The following is an 18,734-nucleotide window of genomic DNA, read 5'->3' on the forward strand; positions in this document are numbered from 1 at the left end:
TACCTATAATTTCTCTTTCAAAGTCATTCTGTTTCTCTCTTTTGCATTCGCCAGGGGGTTGGGAGAGCGAAGGGAGGTAGTTCTCAGGGTAATTAATAAATATTTGAATGGCTAAAAGGTGAAATACCTAATAGGTGCCAGATCCTTGAGGTGACCTTATCCAAAACCAGTCTTCAAATGTAACATATTACATTTATATAAGTTGTTCCCGTCTTGGGCTCAAGAAAAAAAAAGTTACTTGAGATGCAGTCACTAGAGGAAGAATTATAGTAGAATGTTTTAAACAGAAATGGTGTTTCACCCTCTAGAGAAACATCGAAAATGCATTAGCTATCATCCGAATTTTCTTTTGAATACAGTACTATATTTAATTTTAACTACTAGCACTTGGGTTCCCCCATTTAATATCTAGAAAGTAGGGTACTAGATTATAAAAATGGCAAGTATCTTAAGAGAGACAAGGAATAATGTTTATGCATTCTGTAATTCAACACTGTATGTTAAAAAGGCCAGCCCATGTCTCTTCTTAATTTTCAAATTAAAGAAACCAAACCCAAATTTCTGAATTCTGGCTAATAATTTAGGAGCCACTTAAAAAAACTTTGCCAAGTTTTTTCATTAGTCTATATTTAATTGTCCTAAAGTCTGTATTTCATTTAACTCCACGAAATGCATATATTTGAGGAAAGATGTTAGAGTAACTGTGATCTAGAAATGAAAAGGGCACTTACACAAGAGAAACAAATCAGCAAACAACTCTGTAACAGAATTCTGGAATCTTTAGTCTTACAAAAAACCACATTAAACATCATAAGAGAATACAACATTTAGTCCACACCTGACTCCAAAGAGTCCCTCAACTACAGCCAGGATTACTTTTTTTTTTTTTTTTGAGACAGTCTCTCTCGCTGTGTCACCCAGGCTGGAGTTGGAGTGCAGTGGTCTGATCTTGGCTTATTGCAACCTCTGCCTCCTGGATTCAGGTGATTCTCGTGCCTCAGCCTCCCAAGTAGCTGGGAGTACAGGCATGCACCACCACATCCGGCTTATTTTTATATTTTTAGTAGAGATGGGGTTTTGCCATATTGCCCAGGCTGGTCTCAAACTCTTGACCTCAGGTGATCAGCCGGCCTCGGACTCCCAAAGTATCGGGATTACAGGTGTGAGCCACAGCTCCTGGCCAAAATCTTTATTTTGTGATTTCTACAAACCTTTAATCACTTTTAGATTTTAAACATTTTTCCAACCTCTATAAGCTAGAATAGATGGGGATCTGTTTTTTAACAGAAATTTTAAGCTGTTTTAGAGAAAAATAAACTTGGCTCAAATGACAAATGTGAAAATATCAAAACTACAAAGCATAGGAGGATGTGGGAAAGGGTTGTAGTGTTCTTCACAACACATATGAAAGTATTTCCCAAATATATATATTAAATGTCCTTCAAATATAACAGAAGTTAAATGCAAAATAGCATACATATACCTATCCAAAAGCTGTTAGTAATTTTAAATAAGGTTTGATAAGTAAATTGGCCTCCACCAAAGATCCAAAGATATACTAGTAAAGCTTGATGCCACTAAGGAGGGAGAGAGCCTGGTTTAAATGACTGAAATTCAGGCAGCAGCTTATGAGCACATCAATTAAACATCTAACGAACAAGAACTGGGGATGTGCCACTATGTTAAGCACCAAGAATGTGGCTCTAGAAGAGCAACAGTCTAATAGGTAAGCTATTTGTGGAAGTGCCCAAGGAAAATTCATGGAAAGAAGAACTATAGGGCCTGGCATGGTGGCTCATGCCTGTAATCCCAGCACTTTGGGAGGCCGAGGTGGGCGGATCACCTGAGGTCGAGAGTTCAAGACCAGCCTGACCAACATGGAGAAACCCCGTCTCTACTAAAAATACAAAATTGGCCAGGCATGGTGGCACATGCCTGTAATCCCAGCTACTAGGGAGGCTGAGGCAGGAGAAACATTTGAACCCGGGAGGCAGAAGTTGCAGTGAGCCGAGATCGCACCATTGCACTCCAGCCTGGGCAACAAGAGCAAAACTCTGTCTCAAGAAAAAAAAGAACTGTAACAGAAGTATATGCAAGCCGTTGGGGAGATGGGAGGTCTGGGGAGATAGCACAAGAGGGAGGAGAAGGAGCCCACGATGTCTAAGGAGGGAATCAGAAAAACTTCACATAGGGGCATCTGAGTCAAGGACTGAAGTCAGAATGTGAGTGTCCAGGCACACAGAGGGACAAGTGACAAATGTGAATGGACAAAAATTACACAGTGCACCAGATAATGTGGGGAAGGTCTTTACCTCACATGTCAGCCAAATAAGCATTATCCTTTCAAGATAACAAAAACTGTAAGCAAATAATTCTTGATGCCAATCCAAAACATGTAATCGAGTTTTGATGGAATTTGGTAAGGAATGCCTGATGTCCAAAATTAAAAAAAGAAATAGACCAGGTTTAAGTCCTTCAGGAGGGAACACATCTTGGGCTGACTGATGCGGGTGAGTAAGGGTTTGAGGGTTTGCACTTGCAAAGGTGTAGGAGGCTAAGGTTACTTAGGATGCATGAAAGGACCTCAGCAGTGGACGCGGCTGAAAGGATGCATGGAGGTAGGGGAGAAGGTATCCAGAACAGAGGCTGAAAACATGGGAAAGTGTTGGAGACCTGGGCCTAAAGGGACTGTGACATGGCACTAAAAAGTTTGTGTGTTCAATGAGATACCATCTCACACCAGTTAGAATGGCAATCATTAAAAAGTCAGGAAACAACAAGTGCTGGAGAGGATGTGGAGAAATAGGAACAATTTTACACTGTTGGTGGGATTGTAAACTGGTTCAACCACTGTGGAAAACAATATGGTGATTCCTCAAGGATCTAGAACTAGAAATACCATTTGACCCAGCCATCCCATTACTGGGTATATACCCAAAGGATTATAAATCATGCTGCTATAAAGACACATGCACACGTATGTTTATTGCGGCACTATCCACAACAGCAAAGACTTGGAATCAACCCAAATGTCCATCAGTGACAGACTGGATTAAGCAAATGTGGCACATATACACCATGGAATACTATGCAGCCATAAAAAAGGATGAGTGTGTCCTTTGTAGGGACATGTATGAAGCTGGAAACCATCATTCTCAGCAAACTATCGCAAGAACAGAAGACCAAACACCGCATGTTCTCACTCATAGGTGGGAACTGAACAATGAGATCACTTGGACTCTGGAAGGGGAACATCACACACCGGGGCCTATTATGGGGAGCAGGGAGCGGGGAGGGATGGCATTGGGAGTTATACCTAATGTAAATGATGAGTTGATGAGTGCTGACGAGTTGCTAGGTGCAGCACAACAACACGGCACAAGTATACATATGTAACAAACCTGCACGTTGTGCACATGTACCCTAGAACTTAAAGTATAATAAAAAAAAAAAAAAGTTTGTGTGTTATCCTCTGGGCAAGGGAAGACCACCATGGGCTCTTTATGCAGGAGAGGACCATGAAATGTGTGCCTTACAAAGATCTCTATGGCAGCCACATGGAGACTGGAAATACACACAGCATCAGGAGGCTCTAATGTTACTGAGTGAATGTTTGTGTCTTCCCAAAAATGGTATGTTGAAATCTAATCCCCAGTGTGACGGTAGAAAGAGGAAGGTCTTTGGTAAGTAATGAGGTTTTGAGGATAGACCCTTCATGAAGGGGATCAGTGCCCCTATAAGAAGAGTCTAGAGAGCTACCTTTCTGCCTGATGAGAACACAGTGAAAAGTCAAGTGTCTGCAGCCTGGAAGAGAGCTCTCACCAAAATCTGAGCATGTGAACACCCTGATCTCAGACTTGCAGCCTCTAGAAGCGTGAGAAATAAATGTCTGTTGTTTGCAAGCTATCCAGTCTATAGTACTTTGTTGTAACAGTTTGAACTGGCTAAGACATATGGAGAGAGACTCTGAGGGTTTGAATTGTGTTGGAGACAGTAGGGATGAAAAAGAAGTGATTAATTCGAGATATATTTAGGAGGTAGAAATCAATATAATTTCTTGATAGACTAGTATAGAAATTAAAGATAACCAAAACTTTTAGTTTGGTAAATAAATGGTACATCATTAACTGAAAAAGGAAAAGATTGTCTGAGAAGATGATAATTATAACTAACACTGAGCACTATTCTAAATCCTTTAAAGCACTGACTCATTTAGTCTTCACAACAACCGTATAAAGTCCCTAATCTACAGATGGAAAAAACCAATGCACAGAAAGGTTAATAAATTTGCCCAAGGTCACACAGCCAGAAATGGCAGAACCAAGATTTGAACTCAGACACACTCTCAACTACCACATTACACTGTACGGTACCCAACCAGTTAAATGTCTCCATGTCTGAGGGACATCAAGGGAGTTGTTTTAATTCGCATTTGGAAAACAGACCTAGGGCTCACAAGAATATGGCTATGAATTTTAGTGTCATCAACATAATTCTATTTCCTGAGGCCATGGGAAAAATGAGATGGACATTTAGAGTGAAGAGAGAACCAAAATGTAAGGCGCAGCAAGACAGATCCAAGAAGGACACTAGGAAGGAGATTTTTCAACCAGTGATCATCCACAGGCTAGCTCAGTTGCCATACCACAGAGGTACAAACTTGAAGTGGTCTGGACCTTCTCCGTGTGAAAATGGCGAACCCATTCACTATTTGCTAGATGAATGAATTTAACATCTAGCTATTTGCTGGATTTACCATCTAGCTAAAGAATAGCTAAAAGATTCCAGCTTAGATCATGTCATCAGGAAAGGAGGCCTGATAGAGTATGAAACTGGGAAAACAAGAAAAACAAACAAAAAAATGGATGCTCTCAGCTCTTGAAAGGATGATTTATACCCGTGTTTGAGCAAAGTGACTTCTGCCTTCAGAGAAGCAGCAGCAAAGCTAGCTCCTCTCTCAGGCAGCACCCCATCTCATCCATCACCCACTTCCCCCACCTGCCCCCAGCCTACACCCTAAGAGGGCCCCAGCCATGCTGCAGCAACACCAGAAGCGCACAAGAAAACGTGCTGGCGCATAGACAGCGCAAGTAAATAATGGCTCCTGTGATAATCAGCTTTTGTTTTTAATGGGCTTCACATGACTCATCAGCTATCATGTGTGCTATAGCCTGAGCTCTGGCTCTAAATCAAACAAGTTTAAAGGGAGGAAGAAAGGAATAACAGCAAAAGAGGAGCAGATATCTCAAGAAGCCTTAATCCTACAGAGGAAAATCAGAAATGGAGGCAGGGAGAAGACACTTTCCCCGTTGAGCACTCAGGTACCGAGGGTCCAGAGAGGGCGGAAGCTAAAACAGCTGCAGAGAGAGGCAGCCTAGTTGCCATGGTGCCATCCTGCCAGCCAGCAAGGTTTCATCAGACCGTCCCCTTTCTGCCACAGTTCCTGTCTTGTGGGCAGCAGAAGCACCAAGAAAGAAGAAAAACAGTTGTTTGTATTCTTATGGCCGCAGAGTCGTAGCTCTACAACCTATTTCTACAAGTGACAAGGAGAAAGAGCTAAGAAACAGAGAAAGCAGCCAAGATGGGGCTAAACTCCTTTGGAATGTATTTAATCTAACTTCATTCTATGGATAAAATGCCCTCGTGAATAAACACTCATCCCCAAAACATCTTTTTTCTTTTTTTTTTTGGTATTTATAATCCAAGAACCTTGACACAGAATGTCCGCTTTTTATCAAGGCTCTTTCCCACAATGACTTCTGATAATGGGGCTTGGGGTTCATTCCCAGGTGAAAAGCATGAGTTTGTGGCAAAGAAAACAGTATTTTTTGGTCACCACACTGGAATGGAAGCCAGGAGACTCTGAAGGATGACTTGGCACTAATACAAATCAGCAAATGACTTTAGCACTTCTAAGCCTCAATTTCTTCATCTGTAAAATGAGAAGAATGGACTGGGTGAACACGAAGTCCTTCCACTCTCTTAACCTATGCTCATGGGTGCTCAGGGCAAGGGAACCCTTCCAGGTATCTCTTGTGATATTAGGCTGTCCATGTGTCAGGACCGTGATTGTGCCTCCAGGGACACACAAGTGTGAGAGTGGCTACAACTCAGTGGAAGGAATAAGCAAACACATACACACTCACAAAGTTAGATCCCTGTATTTGATTAAACCATGGGTTAGTGGACAGGAACCATGTCTTCCACATCTTTACACACTCAATATCCAGCACTTACCAGGCACTGGGCTTAACAAATGTTTACTGCATGCAATTTCAGGCAAATCTTTAAAATATCATATTATGAAACTTTTCAGACTGCCAGTTATGGATTGAATTGTGTTCCCCTAAAATTCACATGCTGAAGCTCTAATTCCCAGTACCTCAGAATATAATGTTTTTTGGAGCTAGGACCTTTATAGAGGGAATCAAGTTAAAAAGAGGTCATTAGGGTGGGTCCTAATCTTCCCTCATGGTCTCTTCACAAGAAAGGAACTGTGATCACAGATATGAACACAGGGAGGATGGCATGAAGAGACATAGGGAGAAGACAGCCATCCACAGCTAAGCAGAAAGGCCTAAAACGGATTCTCCCTCACAGTCCTCAAAAGGGACCAACCCCACTGACATCTTGATCTTAGACTTTCAGGCTCCACAACTGTGAGGAAATACATTTCTGTTTTTGAAATCATAGTTTTAAAGCCACCCAGTTTATGGCACTTTGTTATGGCAGCTCTAGTAAACTAATACAATATCCAGAAGTAGAGAGAATTATATAATGAAATCTCCCATTACACCACCCAGATCTTTCACTCCAGCATACTTCACTTTGCATCTCTAAAATATATGGACATTTCCTTACATAACAACAATACCCTTATCAAACCTAACAGAATTAACACTAATTGAAAAGCACATTTAATTCCCAGAAGAAATAAACCTTACACTAAAACACACACTTACATTCCTCCATTAAAACTATTAACACTATTAGGCCGGGCACGGTGGCTCATGCCTATAATCCCAGCACTTTGGGAGGCCGAGGCGGGCAGATCACTTGGGGTCAGAAGTTTGAGACCAGCCTGGCCAACATGGTGAAACCCCATCTCTACTAAAAATACAAAAATTAGCCAGGCATGGTAGCTTGGGGTCCCAGCTACTCAGGACGCTGAGGCAGGAGAATTGCTTGATCCTGGGAGGCAGAAGTTGCAGTAACCCAAGATTGTACCGCTGCACTCAAGCCTGGGTGACAGAGCAAGACTCTGTCTCAAATTTAACAAAGGAAAGGGAAAGGGAAAGGAAGAAAGAAAGAGAAAAGAAAGAACGCTGTTAACACTATCAAAAACAAAACACCAGTAAGCTTGAATTTTTGTCAAACAACCCTCAGAGGATAAGCAAGACTCTCAGAATAATTCAATTTCTTAATCAGCTCTCATATTCAACAATTACCTGAAAGTAAAAACCTGTGTTTATTTATTCACGTACAGAAAATAAAGGAAAAATGCAGTCAGTATTCATACCCACTCCCTGGTCACTGAAAATTCACTTTTCAAACTAATCCCTAGAAATTTAGTAGACATCATTAAGTCTTTAGTTTAAAAATAATATGTGCACTGGTATTGTGTGTTATATTGCACATAATTTAAGCGCATGAAAATTGACATGACAGAGCTCAAAACCACTACCAAAAAAAAAAAAAAGATAAATACAAAACCATACCTTGCCAGGGTAGAGAACCGCTTGTTGTAATTTTCTAAAACGTTAGAGACGGGAGTTACCAACGCTTCAGCAATTGACAATTTCCAATCACATGTCCTCTTCAGGAAGGTTACTTTTTGTCTGAGGTTAAGACAGGGAGAAATGTTAAAGTCAGAATGGCCTACTTAAAAAGGTTTTCAAAAGACTCTTTTGAAAAGCATTCGCTCCATCAACTTTCAAAACAGGCATCGCTGTAAAAACCCACAATCCAGCTAATTAGTCTCAGCTGTTTGTCATATGGCACTGCAGACCAGTCAAGTGATTTTTGCCCCTTTCAAGCTTACCAAGTTCCAATTCGACTGGCCACTCAGAGGGCGGCTTTATTAACCTCTTCTGGTATTAGAAGACTCGTACTTCAGCTCTTTCTTCCTCCCCCCTACCCCGTGAATCAAAAAAGTAGAACATTTGTTTTCTCGAGAAAATATTTAGAAAAGTATTGTATTCTCAAGGCCCTTGAAGGTTATATTCGTATTGTTGCTTACAAATACAATGCCTCATCCAAACAAACGATATGTGAGATCAAATGGAAGTGGCAGGAGGGAAGCGGCTGGATTACTTACCAGACCTTGCAGCTGGCCTCCAATTCCATAAGTAAAACTGCCTACAAGGGAGTCCACCCAGATATCTTGCTGGCATCTCAATCCAACATGTCCTGTACTCACCTCCTCTGCTTTTCTCCACAACCTTGCTTCAATCCCACTTCTCTTCCTGTGTCTTGAATCACACAATCCCAACACACACAGCCAGAAATCTGATGGTTCTCATTAACTCCTCCCTCTCTGCCCCTCCCACTTCCAATTGGCCAGCAGGTCCTAAGGATATTCATCATCTCGCCTTTACTCCAAGTTTTGATTATTTCTTGGACGGCTATAATAAACCTCTTATTTGGTTTTATGATCCCCACGTATTCTTGACTCTGATCCATCCTCCACACCACACCCAAAGTGATCTTTCCAAAAGGCAAATGAGAGTCCATCACTCTCCTGTTAATGGCTCCCCACAATCTCCACAATAAAATTCCTACTCCTTAAGCTTCTGCCTTCAGTATCACCTGCCTCCTGCCTATAAGCTGCCAGAGTCCAGCCATCAGAATTCGTTGTAATTCTCTAAGTTAAGTGGTTCTCAAACTGTGGTTCCAAGACCAGTATTACCAGCATCTTCTACGAGCTTACTATATTTGCACATTCTTGGGCCCACCCCACTGAATTAGAAATGCTGAGGATAGGGCACAGCTGTCTGTGGTTCAACAAGCACTCCAGGTGATTCTGATACACACTAAAGTGTGAGAGCTGCTGCTCTAACTGCACCAAGCTCTGTTCACCAAGAGAATCAGCTCCTTGGCTCCTTGTGCCAGCAATGCTGAGCTGGATGCACCTTCCCTGTGCTTAGTATTTCTACAACTGGTCACCCCTGTATGCTAATTATTCAATTTATTTCTTGGTCTTTGTTGTTGGTTTGTGACGATCTTGAAGACGGGGTTGTATCTTGTTTTTTATTCATTCACCCCCCAACGAGTTATTGAGCACTTATTAATTATTGGGTGAAATGTTGGACATAGAACTAATCAATGTATCCCTTACCTCTAGGAGAAGCTACGCTTTCATTTTGGCAGCTCAACGTGTGACTGAAGACTCAATCTGTCCAATCTAAAAAAACTACCACCAGCCTCAAGAACTGTGGGCAGCTAAGAAAAGTCTGAGCACAACCAGTCTGACATCTCTTCTCATGGTAAATGAAATGGAAGTTTTGTTTCATACCTGATGAAAATCTCATGAAAATGCACCCCTTTCTCTTTTATATATCACAGCAACCTCGAGAATTTTGAGAACAATTTAGTAAGAAAAATGTATCAAGATTTTTAAATCCCAGATGAAAATTCATTAGAGTTAGCTTCCTTTAATTACAAGTTCATATTAGCACTTCTCAAGCCTCAAGATATATAGGAATCTCCTAGGGATCTTTCAAAATGCTAATTCTGATTCAATATTCACGTAGGGGGAGATCAAGACCTTACCGGCTAACACAGTGAAACGCCGTCTCTAGAAACACAAAAAATTCGCTGGGCGTGGCGGTGGGTGCCTATAGTCCCAGCTACTCAGGAGGCTGAGGCAGGAGAATCGCGTGAACCCAGGAGGCGGAGCTTGCAGTGAGCCGAGATGGCGCCACCGCACTCCAGCCTGGGCGGCAGAGCGAGACTCCGTCTCAAAAAATAAAAAAATAAATAAATAATTTCTGTAGGGGGCCCAGGAGTCTGTATTTCGAGTAAGCACCCAGGTGATGCCCAGGTAATACCGACATTCCTAACTCTGGAACTATAATTTGAATAGCAAGTAAAATTATTACAACAATACCATTTTTCGTAGTCTGCTTAAAGCAATAAAACCTTTTTTGGATGCTTTTGCATTAAAATCTTTCTAAAATATCTTTCAGACTTCAGAATAAAGATGGCATGCTCAGCATGTACATGTGGTTCTGCTTCCTCCCAAAATCTCACTAAGATAACAATAAAGAATGTTTTATTTCTTTTAGACATAAACTCACAAGGACAAAGATCAGGTAGTGGAAGCAACAAAATGGTAGAGGCTAGAGAGTAGATGGACTAGAGGTAACTGATTAACAGACCTCGGAAAGCTGACTCTTTATCTGCCAGTAGGGAAATCCAAGAAGGAACTCATCACAGAATCTCCAGAAAGTCTCAGGGATTCAGAACCCCAAAACTTCTGGAATTCGGGGGACCGTAAAATCGGGACTCAAAACAGACAGAATGGTGGTCATCTGCTTAAAAAGCAGCTCAGCTTTTTAAGAAAAGAAAGAAAGAACTACCAAATAGAAAATAATGAGCAAAATGGCATAGTAAGTCCCTATCTATCGATAATTACTTGAAATGTGAATGTATTACATTCTCCAATTAAAAGACATAGAGGCTGGGCATGGTGGTTCTTGCCTGTAATCCTAGCACTTTGGGAGGCCAAGGCGGGCAGATCACTTGAGCTCAGTTCAAAACCAGCCTAGCCAACATAGTGAAACTCCGTCTCTATTAAAAATACAAAAAAACTAGCCGGGCGAGGTGGTGGGCGCCTGTAGTCCCAGCTACTGGGGAGGCTGAGGCAGGAGAATGGCGTGAACCCGGGAGGCGGAGCTTGCAGTGAGCTGAGATCCGGCCACTGCACTCCAGCCCGGGCGACAGAGCAAGACTCCGTCTCAAATAAATAAATAAATAAATAAAAACAAAAGGCATAGAATGACAGAATATATATAAAAAATAAGATACAATTATTTGCTGCCTGAAAGAGAGTCGTTTTAGATTTAAGGGCAGACAGACTGGAAGTGAAGGGATGGAAAAAAATATTTCATGCAAATAGAAACCAAAAGAAAGCAGGGGTGACTATACTTATATCAGAATAGACTTCAAGTAAAAAACAGTCCCAAGAGACCAAGAAGGTAGTTATGTGGTGACAAGGAGGTGAATTCATCAAGCAGATATAACAGTTGTAAACATGTAGGCACCCAACATCAAAGTACCTAAATATATAAAGCAAATACTAACCAAACTGAAAGGAGAAATAGATAATCATACAATAATAGTAAGGGATTTGAATACCCTAATTTCAACAATGAACAGATCATCCAGATAGAAAATCAATAAGGAAATGGCAGGTCTGAACAATATTATAGAACAAATAGAATTAACAGGCACATACAGAACTTTCTATCCAACTATAGGAGAATATACATTATTCTCAAGTGCACATGGAATATTCTTCAGGATAGAACATATAGTAGGCCACAAAACAAGTCTCAACAAATTTAAGAAGATTGAAATCATACTAAGTATCTTTTCTGACCACACCAACATGTAACTAGAAATCAATAACAGGAAGAAAACTGAAAATTTCGCAAATATGTGGAAATTCAGTAACATAATCCTGAACAGCTACTTGGTCAAATAAAATCAAAAGGAATTTTTTTTAATCTCGAGATACATGGAAATAGAATATAACACATCAAAATTTTATGGGATTCAGCAGACGCAGTTTTAAGAGGGAAGTTTACAGTGATAAATGGCCTCCATTAAGAAAAAAGAAAGATCTTCAGTAAACAACCTAAGTTTATACTGCAACAAACTAGAAAAAAGGGAACAAAATAAGCCCAAAGTTAGAAGAAGGAATGAAATAATAAAGATTGGAGCTAAAATTCAATAGAGACCAAAAAAATTTTTAAAAAAAACCAGAAAAGAAAGAAAAGATGAATAAAACTAACTATTTTTTGAAAAAATAAAATTGACAAAACTGGCTGGGCGCAGTGGCTCATGCCTATAATCCCAACACTTTGGGAGGCCGAGGCGGGTATCACCTGAGGTCAGGAGTTTGAGACCAGCCTGAGCAACATGGCGAAACCCCATTTCTACCAAAAATACAAACATTAGCCGGGCGTGGTGGCGGGTGCCTGTAATCCCAGCTGCTTGGGAGGCTGAAACAGGAGAATCACTTGAACCTGGGAAGCAGAGGTTGCATTGAGCTGAGATTGCACCACTGCACTCCAGCCTGGGTAACACAGCAAGAATCCGTCCTCAAAAAATTAAATAAATTGTATTTTACTGAGGCGGAGAGAGAGAGAAAGAGAGACAGAGAGAGAGAGAAAACTTTACCTAGTCTAAAAAAAGAGTAAAAACTCAAATTAATAAAATTGTAAATGAAATAGGAGGTGTTACAACTGATACCACAGAGGTACAAAGAATAATAAGAGATACTCTAAATAATCCAGTCAGGTACAGTGGCTCACGCCTGTAACCCCAGCACTTTGGGAGGTCAAAGTAGGTAGATCACTTGAGGTCAGGAGTTCAAGACCAGCCTGGCCAACATGGTGAAACCCCGTCTCTACTAAAAATACAAACATTAACTGGGGCATGGTGGTGCGCACCTATGATCCCAGCTACTTGGGAGGATGAGGCAGGAGAATCACTTGAACCCAGGAGGCAGAGGTTGCAGTGAGCTGAGATTGTTCCATTGTACTCCAGCCTGGGTGACAAAGTGAGATTCCATCTTAAAAAAAAAAAAAAAGACCAAAAAAAGTGTGATTACATCAAACTAAAGCTGCTGCACAGCAAAGGAAACAATAAAATGGAAAGGCCACAATAAAATGGCCGGGCATGGTGGCTCACACCTGTAATCCCAGCACTTTGGGAGCCCAGAGGCAGATCACTTGAGGGCAGGACTTTGAGACCAGCCTGACCAACATGGCAAAACCCCATCTCTACTAAAAATACAAAAATTAGCTGGACATGGTGGTAGGCACCTGTAATCCTGGCTACTCAGGAGGCTGAGGCACGAGAATCACTTGAGTCCAGAGGCAGAGGTTGCAGTGAGCGGAGGTCGTGCCACTGAACTCCAGCCAGGTGACAGAATGACACTCCACCTCAAAAAACAAAAAAAAAGAAAGAAAGAAAAGGCAACGTATAGAAGGAAAAAAAAAATGTAAATCTGATAAGGGTTTAATATCCAAAATATACAAGAACCTCATACTACTGAATACCAAAAACACACCCAAAAGAAAAAAAAATTTAATGGGCAAAATACCTGAATAGACATTTTTTCAAAGAATACATAAAAAATGGTCAACAAGTATATGAAAAAGTGCTCGACATCACTAATCATCAGAGAAATGCAAATCAAAACCACAATGATTTTGATTACCTCACATCTGCTGGGATGGCCAATTAGAAGAAAAAAAAAAAACAAGAGGTAAGTGTTGGCAAGGATATGGAGAAAAGGGGCCCTTGTACACTGTTGGTGGGAATACAGAGTGGTACAGCCACCATGGAAAACATTATGGAGGTTCTTTAAAATAATTTTTTCAAAAATTTTAAAAATAGAATACCATAGGATTTAGCAATCCTCCTTCTGGGTATAATACATCCGAAAGAATTGAAATCAGGATTTCTAAGTGGTATCTGTACTCCCATGTTCACTGCAGCATTATTCACAATAGCCAAGACTTAGAAGCAACCTAAATGTCCATTCACAATGAATAAATGAAGAAAATGTGGTCTATACATACAATGGAAAAGTATTCAGCGTTAAAAAAGAAAGAAATCCTGCCATCTGTGACAATACGGATAGGTGTGGAAGCTATTAGACTAAGTTAAATAAGCCAGACACATAAAGAAAAATACTATGTGATCTTCCATATATTTAATATATAGAATCTAAAATGTCAAACTCTACACGCATGGTGGCCACTCCTGTAGCCCCAGCTACTCAAGAGGCTGAGGCACAATAATTGCTTGAGCCCATGACTTCAAGGCTGCAGTGAGCTATGATCACATCACTGCACTCCAGCCTGGGCAGCACAGCAAGATCTTGTTTCTAAAAGAAAAAAATGTAATTAAAAAAAAAAATACTCAAACTCCCAGAAGCAGAGAGCAGAATGATGGTTGCCAGGGACTGGGAGGAAGGGGAAATGGGAAGGTCACAGTTAAAGGGAACAAGCTTCAGTTATGCAAAAATAAATAAGTTCTGAAAAGCTATTATACAGCATAATGTCTATATAATACTAATACTGTATTATATACTGAAACCTGCTAAGAAGATAGGTCCAGTGTTAATTGTTCTTAAAACACACACACACACACAAAGCAATAATAATAATAAAGGAGGCAGGATAAAACTTTGGGAGATGACGGATATGTTTATGGCCTTGATGGTGGCGATGGTTTCATGGGTGAATAATTATCCCCAAATTCATCAAGATCTATATATTAAATATGTATAGCCTTTTATCTGTCAATAATACCTCCATAAAGTAAAAATAAACTGTTGAGTAGGGGAAGGAAAGAATGAACAAACAAATGTAGGAACAAATGAACAAACTCAGGTAAGAAAGAGGAGATGAAAATGGTACACTTGTAGCAGGGGTGGATGGAGGAATGAGCTAAATTCTCTTCTTCTGTAATAAAGTATCGACAGATAATGACTAAAACTGAAAAACTGACCATAGGAATAGAAACATGTCATTTAGAGACTAGATGTGTAAACTACTGCAAGAGTTCACTGGTTAACTCTGGGGAGCAGGAAATGGGCTGGGGGAGAGGAGTCTACTGGTTTTTTGTAACAGGCGTTGTAGAACAATGTCCATGTATAACTTTGGTAAATTTGGCAGGGCATGGTGTCTCATATCTGTAATCCCAGAACTTTGGGAGGCAGAGGTGGGCAGATCACTGGAGGCCAGGAGTCTGAGACCAGCCTGGCCAACATAGGGAAACCCCGTCTCTACTAAAAATACAAAAATTAGTTAGGTGTGATGGCACACACCTGTAATCCCAGTTACTTAGGAGGCTGAGGCAGGAGAATCACTTGAACGAGGGAGGCGGAGGTTACAGTGAGTCAACATCACGCCACTGCTCTCTAGCCCGGGTGACATAGCGAGACTCTGTCTCCCAAAAAAAAAAAAAAAAAAAAAAAGCTTTGGTAAATTTTTAAAAATTAATTATTACAAAAAAAAATTTAATGCCCATGGGTTTTTTTTTTTTTTCTTGGAGGATTCAGGACATCACAATAAACCTCACTAACTTGCCATGCTACGTCCTCAAGACCTAGGACCTACACTGAAGTAGGATGTTGAGGATCTGAGTCTGGAGACAGACTGTATGACTTTAATTCTCAACTTTACCACTCACAGGCCATGTGACCTTGAGCAAATTACTTAACCTTTCTGTCTCAGTTGCCTCATCTGTGGAACAGGAATAATAATAGGATTACTTTGCATGGATTTAATTATGTATACCTATAAAATGCCTAAAACTGTGTTTGACACAAAGGAAATGTTCAATAATAGCTATTCTTTTTAATGTATGTTTGCCTCCATAATAAATGGCTCCTGACCACTGTATTGATTTCGTGTCTTTTGTTAATTTATATTTCCTTCTCCCTGCCCTCACCTTTGCTATCAGTCAGGCAGCTATCCCTCACCACAGTAATCCGTGTGCCTTCCTGGGTCAACCCCTACCCCTTCCGATGCACTGTTTTTAATTGACAAGGCACCTGGAAACCAAATAACCCAGATTATTAGAACTGTGTGTAAAATGAAGAAAAATGGGCACCAAAAAATGTTCTGAAAGTTGCTCTGTGAGGCAGGTTGGCAATTTTCAGTATATTAACCACTGTCTAACTCAGAACCCTTTGGCCTTACTATTAACTGTGGGTCAGCAGGTTGGGTGACACTTGGTGGGACCAACCAACCCAGTTTAGTGGAGACCGTCTGAGTTATAGCACTGAAAGTCCTGAATCCCTGGAAACCATATCCCAGCATTGGGCAAATTACTTCATCCTCTTGAGCCTGTTTCATCATCTGTATAATGAAGGATAATATCTGCTTTGTAAGATTCTTGAGGATTAAATGAGAAAGTGTTTGTATAATTCTTGACACATATGGTAGCTGTAGCTATTATACTCACTTGCATATTGTTATTATCAACTCTAGTATCAGGTAAAAAAGAAAGTATTCTTAGAAACATAACCTATAATTTGCTTTATATATAGTGGACTTCAGGAAGCTGCAATGTTTGCTTTTGTGAATTTCCTTCCCATTTTGTAATACACATTTTGTTTCAGGGACTAAGACATATTAAAGAAATTTAATAGTTTAACATTTCTGATTTCTCTACTGGACAAAAGCCTGGCCGATTTCCACTATCTTTTCATAGACATGACTCTTTTACACTATGGGATCCCTGGGTTATTTATGTTAGTAGCTGCTTCTAAACTTGTAGACAGAAATCAGCCTGTCACCTCACAAAGGACATCAGGCATCATATCTGAAATTTGTTTTTAATTTCCATTTCACTTTTTTCCTTCATAATAGCACCAGATTATTCAGTCTTCTAATTATTTAGTGAATTCAGTACATTTGCATGGGGCTGAACATCTGCATCTGCATTTCTAAGTTCTAAGCCAAATCATTCACTATATATGTCAATTCTATCCCTGAAAAATAAGGGCTTTTATCACCAAACAGATGAACTACCATTTCTGACCTCAAAAGCTGAAGCAACTCCCTACTCCACAGTTATTAATGACAGCCTGAAGGAAATGGCTCACATCTATGCACCCCACAGACACAAGGGCAAAGTTGCTATAAGAACAGTTACAAACTTTGGGATAGATAATGGAAAGCATCACAAGTTACTCAAAGCCAAAATATGGCCTAGGAACCCTCTAAGCAGCAGCAGAGACAGCAGAAAGAGCCGGGCAGATAAGACTCTTAATAAAGGCTCCCATGGCCTCTTCTCCCATACTCATATTTCTTCTCCAACCAGTGTCCAAGGCCTGTGAGCACAAAACACAGGAGAACACAGAACTTCAGAGAAGCCTTGAGGGGCAACTGGTCAACCAATTAGGGCAGGTGAAAATGGATCTAGGACTGGCGCAGAATCACCTAGGGTATTTGAGGAAAATTCAAAATTCTGGGTCCCATCCAGGCCTCCGAATTAGGATCTCTGCAAGGGAGGCCTAGGGAATTTGCATTTATAACAAGCTTCCCAGGGGCGTTCTGGTTATACGCAATCAAGCTTGTAAGCCACTGTTCTAGGGAGACAACAGATGGCAAAAATGTACAACTATAGTTAGGCAAATAGCCTGTACATCAAGATTATATCTAACTTCTACTAGCCTCAGATACCAAATCTGTAAAATAGGGATAATAACACTGACCTAGCAAGGTGGATGTGAGAATTAAATGAAACAAATAATAGCCTCACACACAGTGCCTCACATACGGCAAGTGCTCAATAAAAGTCCATTCCCGGCCGGGTGCGGTGGCTCAAGCCTGTAATCCCAGCACTTTGGGAGGCCGAGGTGGGCAGATCACGAGGTCAGGAGATGGAGACCATCCTGGCTAACACAGTGAAACCTCGTTTCTACTAAAACTACAAAAAATTAGCCAGGTGTGGTGGCAGACGCCTGTAGTCCCAGCTACTCGGGAGGCTGAGGCAGGAGAATGGGGTGAACCTGGGAGGTGGAGCTTGCAGTGAGCTGAGATCACCCCACTGCACTCCAGCCTGGGCGACAGAGCGAGACTCCGTCTCTAATGAAGACTTACGACAATAGTTTCTGTTTTGAATAAATATCACCAAGGAAAGCAGATAGCTAGGAAAGTTAAGGCCTCAATGTTAATGACTCATCAACTACAAAGGCCGAGGTCAGCAGCTTTAACCAGCGATTGAGTTATGAAATGTTCCTGCAGACAGTGATTCTCAAGCTTCAGGGTGCATCAGAGTCACCTAGATGGCTTTAAAACACAGGCTGTAGGCCCCACCAGAGTTTCAGATTCAGTAGGTCTGGAGTGGGGCTGAAAATCTGCATTTCTAAGTTCCCAGGTGGTGCTGATGTTACTGGTCCTAATCTGACACTTTGCAATAAAACAAAACAAAACAAAAAAAAAACTATGCTGTGTATATTTCCTGTTTGACACTAGACTGGTTAGTTACATGTATATAGAGGAAAAAACTAAGAAACCAACAATTTCCGAGGCTGTGCTGCCTCTGTCCCTGAGAATCTTACTATGTTGTTTGAACGATGCATACAGAGGACAGGGAGATTTGAATTCTATCTTCCCACTCACTTGCTGTGTGACTCTGCATGAGACATATGATCTCTTCCAGCCTGAGTTTACTCATGCTGGAAGTAAAGGTGAGCTAGGCACTGGTTCCCAAACCAGGCTGTCCACCATCAATCACTACAGCAGTATTTTAAATAAAACATAGATTCCCGAGCCCTCACCACAAACCTAATAAATTAGAATCTCCAAAGGAGAGACTGAAAAATGTGTTGTTGTTCCTTGTGGGTATGTTTTTTTTAATTATTATTATTATACTTTAAGTTCTAGGGTACATGTGTACAACATGCAAGTTTGATACATAGGTGTACATGTGCCATGCTGGTTTGCTGCACCCATCAACTCAAAATTTACATTAGGTATTTC

General features: G+C 40.8%; 1 protein-coding gene across 5 annotated transcripts in view; it reads right to left on the minus strand.

The window, feature by feature from the left end:
- LOC116268510 (ras-related protein Rab-27A) overlaps positions 1-18,734 on the minus strand; it is an 85,768-nt gene that overhangs the window by 57,063 nt on the left and 9,971 nt on the right. For 4 of the 5 annotated variants that reach the window (XM_031662606.1, XM_031662610.1, XM_031662609.1 and 1 more), the window contains one exon: positions 7,719-7,838. The gene's annotated coding sequence lies outside the window, so the exon portion shown is untranslated. Of the gene's footprint in view, positions 1-7,718; positions 7,839-8,419; positions 10,013-18,734 lie in introns of those variants that run through there. The other variant, XM_031662608.1, reaches the window with a different exon arrangement.

Source organism: Papio anubis, unplaced genomic scaffold (genome assembly GCF_008728515.1).
Source record: "Papio anubis isolate 15944 unplaced genomic scaffold, Panubis1.0 scaffold81, whole genome shotgun sequence".
In the NCBI taxonomy this organism is placed as follows: Eukaryota; Metazoa; Chordata; class Mammalia; order Primates; family Cercopithecidae; genus Papio; species Papio anubis.